This window comes from Argentina silus (assembly GCF_951799395.1).
Source record: "Argentina silus genome assembly, chromosome: 10".
Classification (NCBI taxonomy): domain Eukaryota; kingdom Metazoa; phylum Chordata; class Actinopteri; order Argentiniformes; family Argentinidae; genus Argentina; species Argentina silus.
In genome coordinates, this window is record NC_139664.1 from 18,553,839 (window position 1) to 18,561,223 (window position 7,385).

Consider the following 7,385-nt stretch of genomic DNA (forward strand, 5'->3'; position numbering starts at 1 on the left):
CCCTATCAAGCCAATTTTCCCATTACTTTTTGGACCAATAGGGGGACTATGTATAAAAATGTCTAAATGGTGAAATCAATATCTACACAAATACCATCAAATAAAAGCTGAGAATCTCAAGCTTTAACCTCATAGTAATTGTTGGGTTTCAAATCCAAACTTTTGGAGTATAAAGGAAAAAGAAGAAACAATGCTTTAATGAGTTCTGCAGGGCATTGTGTTCCACCAGAGAGAAAACAACTGGACATGGAATATTCCAGGCCTGGTGTTGCAGTGAGCATCATTTCGTGGGCCATTCTCACCAAGAGGATCCAATGAGAGCTGCCATCCCACAAGGGCTTCAGACAAAAGCTCCAAAGAATGCAACAAAACACGACACTGTCCTGTCACTTCAACCTAGGTGGGTAATGTAGTAGCTTAGTCAATGTACTTAGGTCGTACATTTCCAAATGACCGGACAATGAATAGCATTGAATCGCAATAAATTCACGATAAAAAAAAAAGCCATCTTTCATTGGGTGAGCTCACCATTATCATGTGCAAAGCCTACAAAGCCTTCAGGGATCTCACAGACACCCAGGATAAAAGCTTGACTAGCCATAAAGACTTATATTTGCTTTCTAACATCAATAATGTAGTCATCTTCCAACTATTTAATCTCCGACATTTTAATGTTGGTTGTTAAGTAGTGGAGATTTATGGTTGTGAAGCGAGGTGTTACATGAGAACGGAAAAACCTAGCCCTCGCTAAAACCCCTACAATGTTGCCTCTCTTCTGAAACTGGCCAGCAGTCCTCTCTCTCTTCCTCTCCCCCCCCCCCCTCCCCCTCTCTCTTTTTTTTACTGCAGTAACAAACAACTCCGAGGCGTAATATTACCCCATCCATCCCAAGGAAACACAAAAGCCCCTTTAGGAGCTTCATCCTGACTGACTGGAGGGAAAACCAGAGCAGTAAATATGTCTGAGGCCCTTATGTAACGACACGACCGCACTGTGTTTATATCAGCAACAGAGTAAACAAATACACACCAATCTATCTCATTGGGAACGGGTGTCTCCCCTGCATAAATACCACAGGATACACACACACACACACACGAAGGCATGCACATCCACACGCATGCGCACGCACACACATGCAGGCATGCACACGCACGTAGGCACACACACATACGCACCCGCAGGCACACGCACACACACACAAAGGATGCATGCACATGAACATCCGCACACACACACACACACACACACACACACACAGGCACACGCAGGCACACCGACACGCACACATACTGTACACACTCGCAGGCATAAACAGAAAGCTCTTAAAGTGTGTGTGTGTGTGTGTGTGTGTGTGTGTGTGTGTGTGTGTGTGTGTGTGTGTGTGTGTGTTCAGACTGAAGCTGAGTGTGACAGCAGATGCAGAAATCCTTGGAGGGGCTACTATTAGTGGAGAGGGGAAAGTTAGGGCAGAGAGTGGGGTTTCTGTTTCATGCTCATGCTCATGCGTGTGTGTGTGTGTGTGTGTATGCGTGTATGTGTGTGGAATGCCCCTGGGGTGCAATGGGAAGCTCCCCACACAGGGCCCATAAACACCTCAGCATGTGGGGAGTGTCACGAGCGGGAGGCACTGTTTACCCACCAGCAGGGACACCCTCCTCTGCCCCGTGTCTGCCCCCAGGCAGCAGGGATTTTACACACACTTTAAGAGCTCTCTGTGAAAACAAATAAACAAACACCACAATCCCGCAGAGCAGCAGCGAAACACACACACACACACACACACACACACACACACACACACACACACACACACACACATACACACACACACATACACACTTATGCAAACAGACATATACGCACCACACGCACCGGCATGCACACACACACACACAGACACACACACACACCACCACATACTCAAGTATTGCAGCTTTTGATTCAGAGTGATGCCTTCCACATAATTTGTCACAGGCACAACTGCCTGCACAGTGCCACAACAGAGAAATACCAGTATCTGAGAGAGAGAGAGAGAGAGACGGAAGATGACAGGGAGAGAGACAGAGAGAGAGAGAGAGAGAGAGAGAGAGAGATTAAACAAAGATGTGAAAAAGAATAAGAAGACAATGGGAGAAAGTGAAAAAAAAAGGATTTAAAGAGAGAGAGATTTCAGAGACAAACAGCGAGGGGACGACAGCGAGAGAGACCCCTCCCTCCCTCCTCTCCTCCTCGTCCTGTTCCCTCCGCTCACCTGCTCCGAGGACCCTGCCGTGAGGATGCTGCAACCTGCCCCGCCCCTTTCTCCCAGGGTCACGCCTCATTGGAACACAAACATCCTGCCCCCCCCCCCTCCTTAACCCCCGCCCCCCCCCCTACAACACAAACACCCCCCCCCCACCCCTCACCCCCCCCCCCCCACACACACACACACACACCCCCCTCCAGCCTAGCCTGTAACCATATCCTACCTGCAGCGTATCCTTTACATGCATTCATCAACGTCAGCCATTAAGACATGTTCTTAGGGGGGAGAAAAACAAAACATGACATTAAAATGAAGGAGTTGTTAGGGGGGGTGCAGTGCTGTGCTGTGCTGCTGCACGAGAGTGCATATGACAAATTAGCACCCCCCCCACAGACTGACTGACCAGACCCCCCCCAAGAAGTGAACTTATGTTCAATGTCATTCACTAGAGGAATTGAAAGTGACATATAATTCAAATTCAGTGATTTCCCATGGACATTCATTGTTGAAATGACGCGTTAGGTCAACTTAAAGAACAGAAGGAGTAATGGAGACAACCTGGACCGCGCAGATCATTATCCACCAGTTAGGTTTGTATCGGAGAAGCACTGATTCAGACATCCAATGTATACTTATGTATTTGGGATTAGTTTGTGGGGGGGGGGGGGGGGGGGGGGCAAGGGGGTTGGTGGTAGACACAAGAAGCAGAGTTGCGCCAAAACTCCAGACGCCACCACCACCAGCACCCACCATACCACATGGCCATTTCCGGAATCAGTTCCATATTTTTCCCCACGCATGAACAATTACCGGCTGAGACATCTGATAATGTCTCTTCTCGGGCCATAGAGAAGTGCCAATCAGCATGTGGAGAGATAAGCCTTGATACCATTCCTCATTCCATTCCATGCACTACAATGAGCCCATCCTCCGATTTCTACCTCCATCAGCCTCCCCTGGTCTAAGAGGATATGATATGTTGTGACTGCTAGCCTTCTCTATGGGCGGGAGATGAAGGGAGAGAGGGCAAAAGATCTGCTGCCCGGCGGGGGAAGTCTGCAGTGGAGTAATCCAGTCGGAATCGGTTTTCCTTCCTCAAATGAAACACACTTGTTTTCTTACCAATATGATAATTGTGGTGGAATGAAACCATACACCGCAAGCATTCCACATGGATTATTATAAGAGAGTTTTGTTTGATGGTTCAGCTTCAAGCCATTTTCCTTTGTGAAGAGATTTTGTATAATCAACGTACAAAGAATACGCAAAGTACCTGGATTAGCAAAGGGATATATCTTGTCGATCAGTAAGTCTTTTCTTGCAAAGGGTCGTTTCTTATTTCTTGAGCCTGAATGAATGGAGTTTCATTGAGGATCAAAACATGGTCTAGACCTATGAGCAAGGCTCATTTTTCCTATCCTCTCCATGTTCCGGAGCTGTTTGAAGTGAAGCCCTCCATTGATGAGCAGTGTGCGTTTCTGTGTAAAGAGACCTCTCTCAAGAGAGAGCTCTGTCACTTTCATCCTTCCTTCCCTGTCACATGTGCAAGCAGCACAGAGAGGTTTCAACCTGAGTCACACAGAGCGTAACGTAGGCGATGCGGAACCTCGGAATGTCTTTGACACATCAGAGGAACAACGCAACTCTGACAGTTGATCAAACATCAAACCTGTCAATATTACAATGCCGAAAGAACGGCCTCTTCTAAAAGAAACACACGTTTCAAAACAAGTTTAAACTGTTGTACATCACGACTACCACTACACAGATGTCCTACACACATTTATATGAGGAACCTTTGCTGATGCTTGACTTAAGATTTGGCTAATGCCACTGGTATATCTAGTGAAAGTGCATGGTAATAAGTTGGTACTTTCTGGTATTTTAATTTCCAAGCAATTGATCCAAGTAATCTGGTAATTCTTAGTTAACCATTACGTAACCATTATGGACCAGGCCTCTCTTAAAAAAATATGTTTTATTTATCTTAATCACACTAACCTGGATAAATAAAGGTTCAATTAAATGTCATTTTGTACTACTGTATACAACAACAACAAAAAACGAAGTAATTCAAGGATTGTGAAATAAAACAGGACTGAACATTGTGGGATGGGAAATCCCCTTGTTCCACTGTTGTGAACATAGTAGGTGTCCAGGCAGAGTGTGACCCCAGTGAACCATCTCAGACTAGGGGTAGGGGAGGGGTGGGTGGGGGGGGGTGGGTGGTTCATGCAGCTGTGTAACAAGGGGCCACTCACGTACCCCTATGGGAGTAAAGCGGATTATGACACCCTCATCAAAATCTCTGACTGTCTTCATGCCGACATGCTCTTTTGCCTTCCTCTTTTAAACAGCTTAGCAAAGTAGCAACCGATCCATGTTTGGTGCCTGTGGTGAACCAAGCCATCCTGTTTTCACCTCACTGACTCTCACTGCAAAGATATTTAAGGACTTAAAGTTGAATTGCGTATTGTTATCCTCAAATATTCGCTTGCATGTTTAGCGTTTAATGGTTCTTATACTCCTATGATACCATATCAATCAATGTATTGCCTCATTAAACTACATAATCCTTAGTTTAAGGATTGGCAACACAATTTATGCTCATGGGCATTGGGAGGTATGCCCCTTTTTGACCAATGAGATCATGTCTGGACATAATTTCTGACTATTTACGGGGCCCCTTTATCTCAAGAGCTCCTTTAGAGGCTAAACCTTTCATAATTAAGTATTTTCACACTGTGCTTAGCCTGGGGCTAAGAGCTCCCTTTGCCCCAGGCACTTGCACTTTCTTAAGTGGGCTAGCACTGACTTTAGCTCAGGGCCTAGCCTAAGCATGAGGGCCCCTTTAGCTCAGTTAGCACCGACTTTTTGGAGTTAGCCTCAGAAATGTCCCAAACACGGTGCCAAAACTAGCCAGTGTGAAACGGGTTCAGGGTAAACTACAATGAAATGCTATCATCCAATCTGGACCGTTATCATGGCATTTTCTCTGGAGCTTATTTCTTGTTACGGTTAGTTGCTAGGAAACAGTTGACTAGTTGTTACAAAATACAAGGTAAAACTCAAATATCCAATACATTTCGTGTCTCCTTGTCCCTCATCTAGCACAGTATATGTTTCCTTTTATCTGTAATTAGTTGGTTTCCGTCTCGACAGCACACTGCAAGCTAGCTAGCTAGCCAACTTACATGGGTAGAATGGTCGCATGTCGCAATGGTTATTTCAGTTAACCCAGGGCTTTGGTGCACAAGTGTGAATCGTTAGCCTAGGATTAGCACAAAGCCCGGGGTTAACGAATGCGTGTGTATATCGAGCTTAGCTCGATAAGAGATAAGGTGAGAAACTTGAATTTGCCCTAATGTAACTTGAAATGTTCTTTTCCTCTCCTATGAGAGAAATAGCAGATGCCATGGATTGAGACGCGTATTACTAAGATGATGCATTGGTGCTTTGAGACAGTGTTCTGGTTGTTTTGGCTAATCTCAAGGACATTGTGATGACAAAGCATGATGAGTAAGAGGCAGAACTATTTGCAATCCAGTAAAACACATTGTATTCCATTTCTGTATGAATTGTGCAATATAAATAGAGTTTCATTTGATTTGATTTGACAGCACCTGGATGCTAATAGTCAAACACTGGTCTTTTAATGACTATGCTTCTCATGTGGAAAGGATCAGAAGGAACCAGAGGTTCTAATCTTCTCATGTTTTCTTGGCGTATTCAAGTTTATTCGGTTACTAAGTTTGATGTTACGGTAAGTTTAGTTTAAAAAGTATTAGGGTCAAACAAAAGCCGCTGGGGTTGGCATTCTAGTTGTGTTTATGTGCAATAGATAACTAGTTTGTCTGTTTACCCATGGTTCCCACATTTCCCTCACTTTCCCTTGGCTAGATAAAAGTCTCTGATTGGCTGATACCTATGACCCTGATACCTTCCTTTTCTCTCTATCTCTTTTATCTCCCTCTTCTTACCATATCTCAATCAAAGTCATATTATTTGCAGAGCCATTGGACAAAAAACCTGAACATAAACACGTACGCACACACACACACACACACACACACACACACACACACACACTCATACTATCATAACCTATATAACTCATATCAACGTTAAGTATCACACACTTCACCTCTCTTCTCATACACTAACACTCCATCGCAGTGTTGCAGGTATCGTTCTCTCTATCTGTCAGACGCATGGTTGACTGATCGTTTGGAGGAGTCCCCTATGGGGAGACAGAGAGAGAGAGAGAGAGAGAGCATGTAGTACAGTGGAGTGGGTGGAAGCGAGGGATATCACTCAGACCGCCTGTCTGTTTGTTTCCGTTTGGTGTTGAAAGGGAGTCTTTCATCTCCCCTATGTCTTGGTGTCTGTCTTCACACAAGGGAAGCAGCAGAGTGTTTTATCTGCTCAAGATTTACTCACAGACAGACGCATGGTTCTGGGGTCCAGTCGGTTAAGTGGTCTGACAGATAACAGCTCCGAGATCCCTGTCTCTCTCTGGGGAACGTGTTTGGGAGTGTCTGGTACAGTAGTGCTGTTTGTAGAGATGTTGTCTTAACAGAAGAACAGAGGGTGTCAATCTTCCTCTCGGGACAGATTGGAACTTGTACAGCGGCTTACACAGAAGGTCAACCAGTAACCAAGAGCCAAAATCACCCTCCATCACATACCTGTGCCATGATATACGGTGCATACAACACAGACAATGAAGAATACACATATCTGTATCTAGATAAAGACTGTTCCTGAAATAATACTATCTCTGCAATGTTTTATCAGAGATTGGAGAATCCACCACTTGGTCGTCTGGGTACAGAACGGTATATCCTCCCTCCATTACATTTAGCATGTCCCCTCGTTCACACGACAGATCCAAACCGAGCTGAGCTGAGCTGCGCTGGGCTGGCTTGGTGATGCACACGCCATAGTTGGTGAAAAAGCGCTGGAAAGGCCAAGGTGAAGAGAAAATATCCCAACCAGCACAGTACTGTAATGTTCAGATTGGCCCCCTAGTGTGTAAAGCCCCATAGCGAAGTTGCCAGGTATCTTCTGAATGTTCAGCTCAGTGAGAGTAAACACTAAGTGAAAGCAGCAGCAATGGAGGGCAGACGGGACAGA